The sequence below is a fragment of the Salvelinus fontinalis genome, chromosome 17, assembly GCF_029448725.1.
Source record: "Salvelinus fontinalis isolate EN_2023a chromosome 17, ASM2944872v1, whole genome shotgun sequence".
Taxonomy (NCBI): domain Eukaryota; kingdom Metazoa; phylum Chordata; class Actinopteri; order Salmoniformes; family Salmonidae; genus Salvelinus; species Salvelinus fontinalis.
The window spans coordinates 17538449-17555406 of record NC_074681.1 but is presented as its reverse complement, the minus strand read 5'-3'; positions in this window follow the sequence as shown (position 1 = coordinate 17555406).

The following is a 16958-nucleotide window of genomic DNA, read 5'->3' as shown; positions in this document are numbered from 1 at the left end:
AGCACCCACCTTTGTGGGGCCCCTGTGTTGAGGATCTGCGTAGTGGAGGGCGGGGTACAGACCCAGGGATCCAAGCTTAATGATGAGCTTGGAGGGTACTATGGTGTTGAAGGCTGAGCTGTAGTCAATGAACAGCATTCTAACATAGGTATTCATCTTGTCCAGATGGGATAGGGCAGTTTGCAGTAAGATGGCGATTGCATTGTCTATTGGGGCGGAATGCAAATTGAAAGGTCTAAGGTGTCAGGTAAGGTGGTGATATGATTCTTAACTAGCCTATCAAAAAACTTAATGATGACAGAAGTGAGTGCTATGGGGCGATAGTCATTTAGATCAGTTACCTTTGCTTGCTTGGGTACCGGAACAATGGTGGATATCTTGAAGCAAGTGGGGACAGCAGACTGGGATAGGGAGAGATTGAATATGTCCGTAACACTCCAGCCAGCTGGTCTGTGCATGCTCTGAGGACGCGGCTAGGGCTGCTGTCTGGGCCTGCAGCCTTGCGAGGGTTAACACGCTTAAATGTCTTACTCACGTCGGCAATGGAGAACCAACAGTGGCACTGTGTTATCCTCAAAGCGGGCAAAGAAAGTGTTTAGATTGTCCGGGAGCAAGACATCGGTGTCTGCGATGTGGCTGGTTTTCCCTTTGTGATCCCTGATTGTCTGTAGATCCTGCCACATATGTCTTGTGCCTGAGTTGTTGAATTGCAACTCCACGTTGTGTCTGTACTGACATTTTGCCTGTTTGATTGCCTTATGGTTTGAATTCAACCATATTCCCAGTCACCTTGCTGTGGTTAAATGCGGTAGTTCGCACTTTCAGTTTTGCACGACTACTGCCATCTATGCATTGTTTTAGGTTTTGGTAGGTTTTAATAGTCACACTGGGAACAACATCCCCTATACACTTTGAGGAAAATAAGAACAATTCAAAATGTATTTTTGATACTGTCGCAAAGCTAACTAAAAAGCAGCATTCTCCAAGTGACTTTGGGGGCTGTGCCCTAGGACCATGCCTCAGGACGACCTGGCATGATGACTCCTTGCTGTCACCAGTCCACTTGGCCGTGCTGCTGCTCCAGTTTCAACTGTTCTGCCTGCGGCTATGGAACCCTGATCTGTTCAACGGACGTGCTACCTGTCCCAGACCTGCTGTTTTCAACTCTCTAGAGACTGCAGGAGCGGTATAGATACTCTTAATGATCGGCTATGAAAAGCCAACTGACATTTACTCCTGAGGTGCTGGCTTGCTGCACCCTCGACAACTACTGTGATTATTATTATTTGACCATGCTGGTCATTTATGAACATTTGAACATCTTGGCCATGTTCTGTTATAATCTCCACCCGGCACAGCCAGAAGAGGACTGGCCACCCCTCCTAGCCTGGTTCCTCTATAGGTTTCTTCAAAGGTTTTGGCCTTTCTAGGGAGTTTTTCCTAGCCACCGTGCTTCTACACCTGCATTGCTTGCTGTTAGGGGTTTTAGGCTGGGTTTCTGTACAGCACTTTGAGATATCAGCTGATGTACGATGGGCTATATAAATACATTTGATTTGATTTGACTTCCTGATGAACTCAGTCACCGTGTCAGTGTATACGTCAATGTTATTCTCAGAACCAACAAAGAACATATCCTAGTCCGCGTGATTAAAACAATCTTGAAGCATGGATTCCGATTGGTCAAACCAGTGTTGAATAGACCTTAGCCCGTGTACTTCCTGTTTGAGTTTCTCCCTATAGGATCGGAGGAGCATAATGGAGTCATGATCTGATTTGCCAAAGGGAGGGCGGGGGAGGGCCTTGTAGCCATCCCGGGAGGGAGAGTAACAAAGTTCAAGAGTTTTTGAAGCGTGAGTACTACAGGCCATGTGTTGATAGAACTTCGGCAGCTTTTCCTCATATTTGCTTTGTTAAAACCTCTACCGCTTCTCTCTCCCGAATCCGGGATCCCCCCCATCAAAAAAGCTGACTAGCATAGCCTAGCCTAACGCCACAGGGATATCATATAATATAATTTCATGAAATCACAAGTCCAATACAGCAAATGAAAGATAAACATCTTGTGAATCCAGCCATCTTTTCCGATTTTTTAAATGTTTTACAGCGAAAACACAATATGTATTTCTATTAGCTAACCACAATAGCAAGACTCAACCGCATATTTTCAGCATTTTTCTACCGCATAGGTAGCTATCACAAAACCGACCAAATAGAGATATAATTAGTCACTAACCAAGAAACAACTTCATCAGATGACAGTCTTATAACATGTTATACAATAAATGTATGTTTTGTTCAAAAATGTGCATATTTGAGGTATAAATCATAGTTTTACATTGCAGCTACCATCAAAAATATCACCAAAGCAGCCAGAACAATTACAGAGAGCAACGTGAAATACCTAAATACTCATCATAAAACATTCATGAAAAATACATGGTGTACAGCAAATGAAAGATAAACATCTTGTGAATCCAGCCAATATTTCCGATTTTTTAAGTGTTTTACAGCGAAAACACAATATAGCATTATATTAGCTTACCACAATAGCCAAACACACAACCGCATTTATTCACAGTAAAGATAGCTTTCGCAAAAATCAGCAAAAGATATAAAATTAATCACTAACCTTGACCAACTTCATCAGATGACATTCTTATAACATCATGTTACACAATACATATATGTTTTGTTCGAAAATGTGCATATTTAGAGGTACAAATCATGGTTTTACATTGTGAATACGTAGCCAAAATGCACAAAATTCTCCGGAGATATTTTGGACAGTCACCTAATCTAATCAAAGAACTCATCATAAACTTTACTAAAAAATACATGTTGTACAGCAAATGAAAGATACACTGGTTCTTAATGCAACCGCTGTGTTAGATTTTTAAAAATAACTTTAGTACGACATACAGCTTGCGTTATTGCGAGACAGCGCCCGCTAAAAGGGCGGAGAATAGGACTAAACATTTTCCAGAGAAATACGAAATAACATCATAAATTGTTCTTACTTTTGTTGGGCTTCCATCAGAATCTTGTACAAGGAGTCCTTTGTCCAGAATAAATCGTTGTTTGGTTTTAGAATGTCCTCTTCTCCTGTCGAATTAGCAACCTTAGCTAGCCATGTGGCGCGAACATGCCCAAATTCTCCTGACGCAAAGAAAGGAAAATTCCAAAACTCGCAATAAACGTTGAATAAACTGATACAACTCGGTTGAAAAAAATACTTTATGATGTTTTTATCACATCTATCAAATAAAATCAGAGTCAGAGACATCCACCGTCTATACCGAACGCTTTTCAGAAGCCAATGCTGATGTCCTTCCCGCGCCTAGGTAGAGAAAGGAAATTGTGGTCACGCCATTCCAAGAGCTCTTGTTCGACCTCAGATCAAGCTAGACACCCCATTCCACCTTCCACTGCCTGTTGACATCTAGTGGAAGGCGTATGCAGTGCATGCAAATCCATAGAAATTAAGCAATTGAATAGGCAGGCCCTGGAACAGAGCATCGTTTTCAGATTTTTCACTTCCTGTCTGGAGGTTTCCTGCCAAATGAGTTCTGTTTTACTCACAGATATAATTCAAACAGTTTTAGAAACTTGAGAGTGTTTTTCTATCCAATAGTAATAATAATATGCATATTGTACGATCTAGAATAGAGTACGAGGCAGTTTAAATTGGGCACGATTTTTTCCCAAAGTGAAAACAGCGCCCCCTATTCACAAGAAGTTAACCTCTCTTGGGCACGTGAGACGTTAGCGTCCCACCTCTTCAACAGCCAGTGAAACTGCTGGGCACCAAATTCAAATACAGAAACACTCATTATAAAAATTCAGAAAACAAAACATATTTTACATAGGTTTAAAGAACTGAACTTCTTGTGAATCCAACCACGGCGTCAGATTGAAAAAAATGCTTTACGGCAAAAGCATACCTTACGATTATTTGAGAACATAGCCCACTAGACAAATCATTACAAACAGTAACCAGCCAGGTAGAACAGTTACACAATTTAGAAATAGAGATAAAATTAATCCCTTAGCTTTGATGATCTTCATATGGTTGCACTCAGCAGACATTCATTTACTCAATAAATGTTCCTTTTGTTCGATAAAGTCTCTTTACACCCAAAAACCTCAGTTTTGTTTGCACGTTTTCTTCAGTAATCCACAGGCTCAAACGCAGTCAAAACAGGAAGACAAGCCTCCCGGGTGGCGCAGTGGTCTAGGGCACTGCATTGCAGTGCTAGCTGCGCAACCAGAGTCTCTGGGTTCGTGGGGTCCGTGGTGCGACGCACAATTGGCATAGCGTCGTCCGGGTTAGGGAGGGTTTGGCAGGTAGGGATATCCTTGTCTCATCGTGCTCCAGCGACTCCTGTGGCGGGCCGGGCGCAGTGTGCGCTAACCAAGGGGGCCAGGTACACATTGGTGCAGCTGGCTTCCGGGTTGGAGGCGCGCTGTGTTAAAAACTTCTTCTGGCTGCAAGGGAAAGTGTTGAGTAGCCAGTGAAATCGTGCCCATTTCAAACGGCCTCCTACTCAATTCTTGCTCGTACAATATGGATATTATTATTAATATTGGATAGAAAACACTCTCTAGTTTCTAAAACCGTTGGAATTATTTCTCTGAGTGAAAAATAATTCATTTGGCAGCACTTTCCCTGACCAGGAAGTGAAATGTCAGAAATATGTGTTCTGTTCAACTTGATGCCTATATATGGTCATGACACTTAGGAGTCTACTTACACTCCATACGCCTTCCTCTTGGTCTCAAGAGGATGTGAGAGAATACATTTTGTGTTCATCTTGGTCAGGGGTGGAATAAAAGCTATTTCTTTGATGTGACCGTCCACTTCCGGTACTCTGAAACGCGCGACAAGGAAGTGCCATTGCCTTCTGTTTTGCTGCCGTAATAGAAGACAACTATCCCCGGCTCTGAATTTTTTTGATACATGTGAACATATCATCGTAATGTATGTTTTTTCAATATAGTTGAATCAGATTATTGAAATTTTTTCGGGAGTTTTGCCGTGTTCCGTCCTCTGACTGTGTTTACGTCGGAGAGATTTGTGCCACTCTGCTAGTGCCAATGCTAAGTGAAGAGGGAAATTTGCCATTCTGAATCCAAACAACGACTCATCTGGACAGAGGTCACCTTGTTCAACATTCTGATGAAAGATCAGCAAAGAGCCAATTTATGATGTTATTTCATATATCTGTCGTGCATGTTGACTGGTCGTGGGCGCCCAAGTTTTTCTTGCTATTGCTGCTATGCTAATATCACGCTACATTTTGTTTGCGCTGTAAAACATTTAATAAATCGGAAATATTGTCTAGAATCACAAGATGCCTGTCTTTCAATTGCTGTACACTATGTATTTTTCAGAAATGTTTTATGATGAGTAATTAGGTATTTGACGTTGGTGTCTGTAAATATTATGGCTGCTTTCGGTGCAATTTCTGATTGTAGCTGAAATGTAAACTATGAATTATACCTGAAATATGCAAATGTTTTGAAAAAAACATATGCTATACAATAAATATGTTATCAGATTGTCATCTGATGAGGTTGTTTCTTGGTTAGTGGCTATTTTTATCTTTATTTGGCCGAATTTGTGATAGCTACTGATGGAGTAAAAAACTGATGGAGTAAGAAAAGTGGTGTCTATTGCTAACGTGGTTAGCTAATAGATTTACATATTGTGTTCCCTGTAAAACATTTTAAAAATCGGACATGTTGGCTTGATTCACAAGATGTGCACCTTTCATCTGGTGTCTTGGACTTGTTAATGTGTGAAAGTTAAATATTTAAAAAAATATATCTTTTGAATTTCGCGCCCTGCACTTTGAGCTGGATGTTGTCATAAGTGTACCGGTGTCGGGCTGCACCCCGTAACAGGTTAAAGAAGCAGTGCGGCTTGGTTGGGTTGTGCTTCGGAGGACGCATGGCTTTCGACCTTCGTCTCTCCCGAGCCCGTACGGGAGTTGTAGCGATGAGACAAGATAGTAATTACTAGCGATTGGATACCATGAAAATTGGGGAGAAAATGGGATAAAAAAAATAAAACATAAAAAAATAAAATAAAATAAAAACAGGAAGACAAAAAAATCCAATTTGTATCCGTAAAGTTCATAGAAACATGTCAAACGATGTTTATTTTCAATACTCAGGTTGTTTTTAGCCTAAATAATCGATAATATTTCAACCGGACAATAACGTCGTCAATATAAAATGTTAACAAGAAAGGCACTCTCTCGGTTGTGCGCATGAAAAAGCTCCGTGACACTTTAGGGTCCACTCATTCAGACTGCTCTTACTTCCTCATTTTCAGGTTACAAGCCTGAAACTTTTTCTAAAGACTGTTGACATCTAGTGGAAGGCATAGCAACTGCAATTTGAGTCCTAAGTCAATGGATACTGTAATGGCATTGAACAGAAAACTACAAACAAAAAATAACTTCCTGAATTGATTTTTCTCAGGTTTTCGCCTGCCAAATCAGTTCTGTTATACTCATAGACACTATTTTAAAATAATGTCTTTGAGTATAACAGAACATATTTGGCAGGCGAAACCCTGAGGACAAACCATCCAGGAAAAAACGGTTTTCTATTGGTTTTCTATGGGAAACTAGATTTATGAGGCACCTGGTTGCAGTTCCTATGGCTTCCACTAGGTGTCAACAGTTTAGAAATTGGTTGATGATTTTCCTTTGAGAAATGAAGAAGTAGGGCTGTTCAGACTAAGTGTCAAGCCAAGTGGAGTCTTTTGTTTGGTGCGCACGACCTGGAACTCGCTCCACGTTGATTTTATCCGCTATTGAACACAGTATATTCCGTCTTAAATTTTTGCGATTATTTACGTTTTAGGATACCTAAAGTTGGATTAGGAAAGTTGTTTGAAATGTTTGGGCCAAGTTTACAGGTAATTTATAGATACTTTTTTGTCATGTTGGGCGAGTTGGAACCAGTGTTTTTCTGATCAAACGCGCCAAATAAATTGACATTTTGGGGATATAAGGAAGAAATTTATCGAACAAAAGGACCATTTGTGATGTTTCTGGTACATTTTGGAGTGCCAACAGAAGAAGATCTTCTAAGGTAAGGCATAAATTATATCGTTATTTCTGACTTTCGTGTCGCACCTCCCTGGGTGAAAAATATTTGTCATGCATTTGTATGATGGGGCGCTGTCCAGATAATCACATGGTTTGCTTTCGCCGTAAAGCTTTTTTGAAATCTGACATGGTGGCTGGATTAACAAGAAGTTAAGCTTTATTTTTATGTATTACACTTGTGATTTCATGAAAGTTAAATATTTATAGTATAGCTCTGCCATTTCACCGGATGCTGTCAAATCGATCCCGCTAAAAGGATTTGATCCCTAAGAAGTTTTTAACAAGACAATAACAAGGAGATGGAGAAATGCTTTTCTGATTCTGTAGTTGTTGTTGAAATATTGAACAAAGAACAGAAAGTGGGTGTACTGTATGTTTAGAAATATAACATACTCTGGTGTGTGTGTCTGTGTGTCTGTGTGTCTGTGTGTGTGTGTGTGTGTGTGTGTGTGTGTGTGTGTGTGTGTGTGTGTGTGTGTGTGTGTGTGTGTAACCATGTGTGTGTACACGTGTGTGTGTGTGTCACAGCTGCTACCAGGGACACACCTGGACAGAGCAGCGTGGGACCTGAGACCTCAGGTGTGGCTACAGCAGACCTATTCCCGGAGGAAGTACGGAGAGATGAAGGGATAGAGGTATGGAGAGAGCTGGAGGGGTCAGAGGTCAACGTGGGTACAGGGTCGGCTGTATTCGTGTGGAATGAACAAAACCATTTAAAACCCTGTGTAACTGTGACCTAACCAAATAAAACATTACAAAAGCGATACAAGGATAACATCCTTGCACCCAAGAGCAGTCTTGCCATTACACACACACCACATCACCTCCCTCCTCCTCCCACACAACCCACCTCCCACCCCACTCACCACCTTGCCCCCATCGCCCTGGGCGGCCCAACTCTACCTAGCTGTCTCGGAGCAGACGGACGAGGAGAAGTGTAGAGACGAGGACCTCCTGCTCTGTCCTCTTATCTGCTTCTTTAACCCTTCATTAAACACACTCAGCATTAACTCCTCGCTGGCTGAGCCCTGCCCGCCTCGCAAAATCACACAGCCCTCTGGTGGGATCCCAGCTGAGCTCAGATATGCCAATTAGTGAGATGAAAGCCAAGGCTACATCAGCCGGATCAGAGCTAGGCATTACAAGACTCAGGTGAAACAAACAAACCAATTAATAAATGAATTAATCCTTCCAATCAACCAGACTGTGTATGTGTGTGAGAATGATGACTGGCTGCGAATGCTTATTGAATTGTTTTATTTCTGCCTTTTCTATTCCAGTCATTCTGATATTCACTAAAGCATCCCATGTATGTAACTTTAGTCTTTCACTTTTCAATGATTCTGTGTGTGTGTGTGTGTGTGTGTGTGTGTGTGTGTGTGTGTGTGTGTGTGTGTGTGTGTGTGTGTGTGTGTGTGTGTGTGTGTGTGTGTGTGTGTACATTGTGTCTAAGAGTCTTTGTGGGAGTAATACGAGAGGTCCTGGAACTGATTGCAGTAAAACGATAAACAGATGAAAGCAGCAAGCGAGAACAGTGAGAAAAAGCCTTTAATGTTTCATGTTAGGGAACGACGCTGGTGAAGGACTGACAACATGGAGCCGCAGTAAAAATACCCGAGCAGAGCAGCTTTACAAGGCAGTGCTTTAGAGCAATAGAGCGAGGGGGACAGCAGCTAGCCAGGCAGAGAGGCAGAGGCAGTACTCTACTCAGTAAAGATCAGAAACAAGGGACCATAATAAGGCTCACATAAGGCCAGTCATACGAGCCGTTAGATCAAGGTAACATCGGTAATGAGCAGCCATGAGGATCACAGGTAAGACAGATATTGGCAACATAAATCCCTCACACAGAGAAATGTATGGCATGACAATAAGAGGGAAATAGACGTAGAGATTAACAAACACAAACAACATTATCATAGAGGAACAAGAAGGATCCCATGCTAATGTATTGCATGTGTTATAGTTCACATAGTTAAAACTATTGAATATGGTTGAAGGCGGATAGGTAGCAATGCTTACTAGGGTTAATGGTCAAGTGGTATGTGGTGCCAACGTTTGATCCACAGGGCAGAGGGGCAGAGGACCAGGCGCATGCTGCCACTGTGCCCTTGAAGAGAAAAGGGCTACATGAGCAGACTGCTGAAAAAGGCCTTGGAGAGGCGCTGGGGAGAGAAGAGAACAGAGAGCCAGTGAACTGAATCATCACCACCATCAATGTAATGAGAGGAGATCTGTCCTGAGAGAGGACATAGAGAGGGGGGGTGGAGAGAGAGGGGAGGTGAGAGAGAGGAGATCTGTCCTGAGAGAGAAGATAGAGGGGGGGGGTGGGGTGGAGAGAGAGGCGAGGTGAGAGAGAGGAGATCTGTCCTGAGAGAGAAGATAGAGGGGGGGTGGGGTGGAGAGAGAGGCGAGGTGAGAGAGAGGAGATCTGTCCTAAGAGAGAAGATAGAGAGGGGGGGTGGAGAGAGAGGGGAGGTGAGAGAGAGGAGATCTGTCCTGAGAGAGAAGATAGAGGGGGGGGGGTGGAGAGAGAGGCGAGGTGAGAGAGAGGAGATCTGTCCTAAGAGAGAAGATAGAGAGGGGGGGTGGAGAGAGAGGGGAGGTGAGAGAGAGGAGATCTGTCCTGAGAGAGGAGATAGAGGGGGGGGGGGGGGGGTGGAGAGAGAGGGGAGGTGGGAGAGAGAGGGGAGGTGAGAGAGAGGAGCGGGGGATAAGGTTGAGAACGGGAGGGGGGAGAGACAGGAGAAAGGGAAGGGGAGAGAGAGGGGGAGGAAGGGACACAGGGGCAGAGAGAACAGGAGGAGAGAGGGAATGAGAGAGGCATGGGCAAGGGAAATAGAGAGGGAAGGAAAGGGAGATTGGGATTCAGAGAGGGCATGGGAGAGAGAAAAAGAGAGAGAAAGAGCTGAGAGAGGGGATATAGAATAAGAGGGATATGGGGACTGTGACAGAAATGGAAAGTGAGAGAGGGGGGAGACACAGCGGATAAATATTTGTTCGGCTTTCTGCTGCAGTGCTGACGAGGGAGCTTAACATCAGAGACTGAATGCCATCGAAGACTGCTGGTTGTTTGAGGTTGTGGCACTCCAGCTGTCAAAAGGAAGAGACAAGAAAAGAAGAGAGAGCAAAGGCCCAGGAAAGGGCAAGAAAAAAATAAAAATAAAAAAAAGAGAAAAAAAGAGAGAGAGAGAGAGAGAGAGAGAGAGAGAGAGAGAGAGAGAGAGAGAGAGAGAGAGAGAGAGAGAGAGAGAGAGAGAGAGAGAGAGAGGAGAGAGAGAGAGAGAGAGAGAGGAGAGAGAGAGAGAGGAGAGAGAGAGAGAGAGAGAGAGAGAGAGAGGAGAGAGAGGAGAGAGAGAGAGAGGAGAGAGAGAGGAGAGAGAGAGAGAGAGAGAGAGAGAGAGACTGGTTCATTTAAACCCCCCCCCCCCTTTAAAATAAATAAAAAATATATCCTGTACTGCATACATGTACCATACTCACCTTTCCATCTACCACATGATACAAACCACCATCACAATACCCAAAACAATACCCACTCCTTCAGCCGTATATCCAAAACATCTTCCCCAGCTATACAGACAGCCCCCCAACACACCATATCTCCTCAAACATCTCCACACATTTTATCATTTTATAGAACTCAGACTCAAATTTCACCCTAAGGCGCGCAGAGACCATCCCATTAAACAATAGTAAAGGGTCTGTTATCCCCCCACCTTTGACCCTGTTTCTCCTTGTTAGCCAAATAGCTAACTTTGCCTGAGCAAACAGAACATTTAACAAAACACATTTGGCTTTCTTCTAACTCGAATACCTGTATCCCATTATAAACATCCCAACAGCTAAAACCACCCCCAACCTCTCACACAGACATTCCAGCAGAGACATTAATGGCATTAACCTGGTGCACACAGAAAACACATGAATCACAGTTTCTTTCATTTTACAGAAAGGACACCCCTGCCAGATTCACGGTTCAACCCGTGCCAACCAGCTGTTAGTGGCCAGGGCTCCATGAAGAACCCTCCACTGGAGGTCCCCTGACCCCTTTGGTACTGGGGGTTTGTAGAGCGCCCTCCATCTGAAACCCATCATACTCTCCACCCCCTGCCACTGATGTGCCTTCACTCCTGTTAGGCTTCTAATGTTCCTAACCTTAACGCAGAGGTTGTAGAGGGCTTTACCTCCCACCCCCTCAAACTCCCCTAGGCTCGGAGTGTTAAAATCTAACATGTCCTCCAGACCCCCTTGCCAGTCTCCAGTCTCTGCCGTCACCTGCAGTGGAGAAAACATTGGTGGCCCCTCTCCCTTTGGCCTCTCAAACATCCCCCTTACCTGCTCAGACAGTGCCTCCTGGACCTCCTCCAGGAATCTCGCCAGCAGCCTAAGAGACGTTATTCCTGTTTGTTGAGCCAAGACCTCCGGGGTTTTCCACCCCTCCTGTCCCAGCAGTCTCAGGTCACCCAGCCTTTGTAAACCCCCTGCCATCAGTTGCCTCTGCAGGGTGGCTGACTGAACTGATCTCAAAGGGATGGCTGGGTTGTGGAAGATAGGCTCCTCCCACACCCACAGCCCAGGTTCCACACCCCCTTCCCATGTGGACCTTAGCAGCTGCCAGGCCCTCAGCACCGCAGAGTAAAAATCTGAGAGACCTGCTGTACTCAGCCTCTCCAGCGTCATGAGGAAGAGCTGCCGGTCCAACCCTAATCCGCCAGCTCTCCTCAGCAGCGCGCATGCTGGTTCCCTCCAGCCAACATCAGTATGGTACAGCAGTCTCTGCACCGCCTTTAGCCGGAAAGCAGCCATCCTGCTCTCCAGTTCCACCATGCCCTGTCCTCCTTCAGGGACGGTCATGTACAACACTGCTGCCTTCAGTCAGTGATGTCCCGACCAAAAGAAGTCCACCAGCTTGCGTTGCAGGTCTGCGATCAGACCAGCGGGGGGGTTGAGGACAGCCAGTTTATGCCACAAGGAAGATGCCACCAGGTTGTTAATTATCAGCACCCTCCCTCTATATTACACTTGGGACAGGAGCCACCTCCACCTGGCCAGTCTTGACACCACTGCCTGTGACAGCCCCTCCCAGTTCTTCCTTACCCACTTCTCCGAGCCCAGGTACATCCCCAACACTTTAAGCCCTTCACAACCCCACTGCAAACCCCTTGGAAGCAGAGGAGGAGCCCTATTCCCCCATGCCCCACATAACAGAGCTTTGCTCTTGCCCCAGTTTACCTTGGCTAATGAAGCTCCCTCGTACACCTTCAGACTGGTCTCTAGTGCCTGCATATCTTGACCATCCCTGACCCTCACAGAAATATCATCTGCATATGCTGACACTGCTATTCCTGTCACCACATCCATGCCTGTCCAGCACACTACCTGCAGTCTCTTGCGTAGCAGTCCGAAAAAAGGCTCAATGGCTAGTGTGTATAACTGCCCAGATAGAGGGCATCCTTGTCTAATGCCCCGTCTCACCCAGACTGGCCTACTGAGCCCCCCTCCCACCTTAACCATACATGACGCCCCAGCATACAACAGCTTCACACAAGCCAAAGACCTTTCCCCAAACCCAAACACAGACATCACATTAAACAGATACTCATGGTCCACTCTATCAAAAGCCTTCTCTTGATCTAAAGAGACCAGTCCAAAGTTCACATTAGAACCTCTCGACAAGTCCAACATGTCCCTAATTAAGAACAAGTTGTCCGTGATTGAGCGTCCCGGTACACAATATGTCTGGTCCTTGTGTATTATAGAGTCCAGATGGGACTTCAGTCTGTTAGAGAGGACCTTGGCAAATATCTTGTAGTCCGCACAGAGTAATGCCACAGGCCTCCAGTTCCTAAGTTCACACAAGTCCCCTTTTTTGGGCAGGAGAGTCAGAGCCGCCCGACGGCAGCTCATCGGCAACTCTCCTACCCCGACGCATTCACGCAACACGCAAAAGAAGTCCTGTCCAATTGTTCCCGAGAATTTTTTATAAAACTCCACTGGGAGTCCATCGACCGGTGCACGACCGGGGGTCATCTGGGTTACAGCCTCTGCCAGTTCATGTGACAACAGAGGAATGTCCATTTCATCCCTCTGCGCCAGAGAGAGCTTAGGGAATCCTGCGAACAAGACCTGAGCACACATAGGATCACACACTTCTGCCCTATACAATTCAGTATAAAACTCCACAGTCTGCTCCCGCATCTCACCCACCACAAAGGTCACCCGCCCATCAGACAGCCATAGACATTGCATACCCTTGGCTTCACTGCTCTGTCTTTCCAAACCAAAGAAGAAGGAGCTGGGAGCATCCGTCTCCTTGAGCATGGAGAACCTAGCTCTTACAAGTGCTCCCTTTGCTTTAACCTGGAAAAAACTGCCCAGGTCCCTACGTAATTCGGCTAAATTAGCCTGGAGGCCTACATTGCCTTGCCCCACCATCTCTACCTCCATCTCACTAATACACCGCTCTAGTTCCCCCAATACTCTCCTAGCCTCTGAGGATAAGAGAGCTGTGTACTGTTGACAGAAAAGCAGAATTTGCACTTTCCCCACATCCCACCATTGACTCAGAGACTCATACTCCTCTCTTCGCTACCCCCACCTTTCCCAAAAAGTGGCATCTTGTAAGAGCTTTACATTGAACTTCCAATAAGATGCCTGCCGGGGCCCTGGTGAAATAGACAGCCGAGCCATGGTTATGTTATGATCCGAAAACCCCACCGGGAGAATGGTAGCGCCCAGCAGCCTATTGCTCTGATTCCTAGACATGTAAAACCGATCAAGTTGAGCTGCACTCACCCTAGCCCCAAAAACCTTCACCCATGTATACTGTCTTGTGTTTGGATGTTTAGTTCTCCAAACATCCACTAGGTCGAACTGATTAATGATGTCCCTTAACACTCCCACTGACACTGAATGAGGCTCTTCCCCAGTTCTGTATTTATTCAAATCCATTGTACAGTTCCAGTCCCCTCCGACCACCAGCGTCGCCTCAGGCGCTACCTGTGAGAGATCCTGTCTAAGACTCCCAAATAGAACCTCTCTTTCTCTCCCGGTGTTAGGCGCATACACATTGATAAAGACAAAACCCATGTTGTTAATTTCTGCTTTAACAACAAGCAGCCTACCCCTACACACCTCCTTTGAGGAGCAAATTTTTACAGACAGACCCGGTGCAAAAAGGACTGCCACCCCTGCACTTAGGTTTGTCCCATGGCTCAACACACTTGCCCCTTTCCACCAGAGCCCCCAATCAACTTCATTCAACACATCACTATGCGTCTCCTGCAGAAACAACACCTGTACTTTTTTTTGTTTTACATATTCACCCAACACACTCCTCTTTCCCGCATCTCTGGCGCCATTTATATTGAGCGAGCCTACCCGAAGACTCTCCATAAGAAGTGGGAGAAAAGCCAGCAGAGAAATTGACCAATAGCAAAGCTCAAAAAGCCCCAGTGTCAGAAAGAAATTAAACATTTAAACAGTGTCTGAAGGTAACCCTTTACACACTGTTGTGACCCACTTCCTCAACCTAAACCGTTTCCTGGGTGAGAGGACACCATGCCCCTCATTTCTCATAGCATGTTGTACTGATCTTACAAACTTTCTAGGATCAGAAAAAAAAGCCTAATTATTAACTGTTTTCCCCTTAGTCTCATTCAAGAACCTTGTCAGTTCTCTCATCGTGTACTTAGACACCTCTGCTTGACTGGCTGTCAGCTCCGGGCCCATTGAAGAGGAGTCTGAAAAAAATAACTCCTCATCCTCTTCCTCAGACTCACTTTCCTCTTCATCTCTATCTCCTGTTGGGGATGAATCAGAATGAGTTGGGTAACATAGATAAGATGTTTTATTTTCATCATATGCTTGTGAGATACTTGTCATTAAAATCTTTCTCTTTGTCTATAGGGTTGGTAGTTGCAGTTATCACTTCTCAGCTAGGGCTTAGTCACATTGGGGCGCAGAGAGGGGAGAGGTCAGGCTTGTCTTCATATGTCAATGTAACTATTCCTAAACCATGGGAAGGGATGGCGTTATTAATGGGGAACCATTGTCGCTATCTCATACAATGTCTGTACGCCAGTCACTCCCTACTTTTCTCATTGGGGGAAAGAGTATGGCTGTGTCTGGAACCATTGTATTTCCCCTCTGAGGTTGCCCTTATCTTGACCTAGTATTTGACCTAAGAGGCTCACTGTCTGATTTTGAGTTTGTCCAGGTTTGGGAGTATCTAGGATTGACCATTGATATATGCCATTGGATGAGGTAATGTTTTCATAGACAGTGAAGTATCAAGGATGAGATTGTTTAGGAGATCAAACTGAATGATAATTTATAGCGAATGCTGTCTCTGTATGGGATACTCCACTCTAAAGTAAAAGTCTTTCTTTGTGAAGGAGTTCCTAATATCTGTGGTTTGTCATGTCGACTAGTGGGTGGATCTTTGCTATAAAAGATCTCAGTTGCCATTATGTTAGGCACTCTCAACTTTTCATTAGAGATACTGAAATGTTGAAAGTCAAATGCTATTGCAAAAGCTTAATGATTATTTAAGGTGAACTTTAAGTATAACTCTGACTGGTGTGTGGTTTACTCTCTCATCATTTGGTAATACAGGAAATTGCCACGACACTCCCACCCTGACCACCTGCTCTTTCTCTCTGGTTAGGGCCTCACCCACAGCAACAGGCAAAATGTCCATGGTGCCTTTGTCCACACCCTTTTTCCTTTTCCGCTTGACACCCTCCTCCTCCCCCCCTAATCTCTTACACTTCCCCACTATACTCTCCTCATCCACTAGAATAACCTGACTAGACCCAGTATCATCTACACCACCCTCCATAGCATGACTAGACCCAGCATCATCTACACCACCCTCCATAGCATAACTAGGCCCAGCCTCAGCTACTCCACCATCTCTAGCCTGACTAGACCCAGCCTCCGCTTCCCCACCATCTCTAGCCTGACTAGACCCAGCCTCCACTACCCCACCATCTCTAGCCTGACTAGACCCAGCCTCCACTACCCCACCATCTCTAGCTTGACTAGGCCCAGCCTCATCTACACCACCATCTCTAGCCTGACTAGGCCCAGCCTCTGCTGTCTGCATTTCCTTACCCCCTGCACTTTGACCTCGATTTCCCCCACTGGAGCTTGTACCCTCACCTTGTCTACGGCCTTTATGTGGGCACGCAAAGCTCTTATGCCCCAAATCCCCACACCCAAAACAACGTAGACTATCTGTGCTGGCAAACCCTGCATAGAGCACCTCCCCATGCCTCACTTTAAAGTGCACATTTAGCTGTTGCTCATTGTTGTTCCGAAACATAAACACTTGCCTCCGGAACAAAACAACGTGCTTAACGGCATCTGCCTGAAAGACTGCTGACACGAAAACCGCTAGCAAACTTACCAAAACGACTCAGCTCTTTCCTGATTTGATCATCCGCAATAAACGGAGGCAAATTTGCAACTACCACTCTTGTCGAAGGGGTAGAGAGAGGTGAAATTGACACCAACACATCCCTTACAAATATTCCGCTAGCAATTAGCCTACCCACCAAATTAGCTCTTTTCATGAACACAACCACAGCTTTGTTCATTCTAGAAGCAGAAGAATGTATAAATTCAGCTCCTACCTGTTCACCGACCGCGAGCAGAACCTCCTCCCCCTTAAACCTTTTGTCAATAAGGGGAGCAGTTAGCATTTTTTTTTTCTGGGTGTCGCCAAATTAAACTGCCTCGTGCTCAATTCTTGCTCGTACAATATGCATATTATTAATTCTATTGGATAGAAAACACTCTCTAGTTTCATAAACCGTTGGAATTATG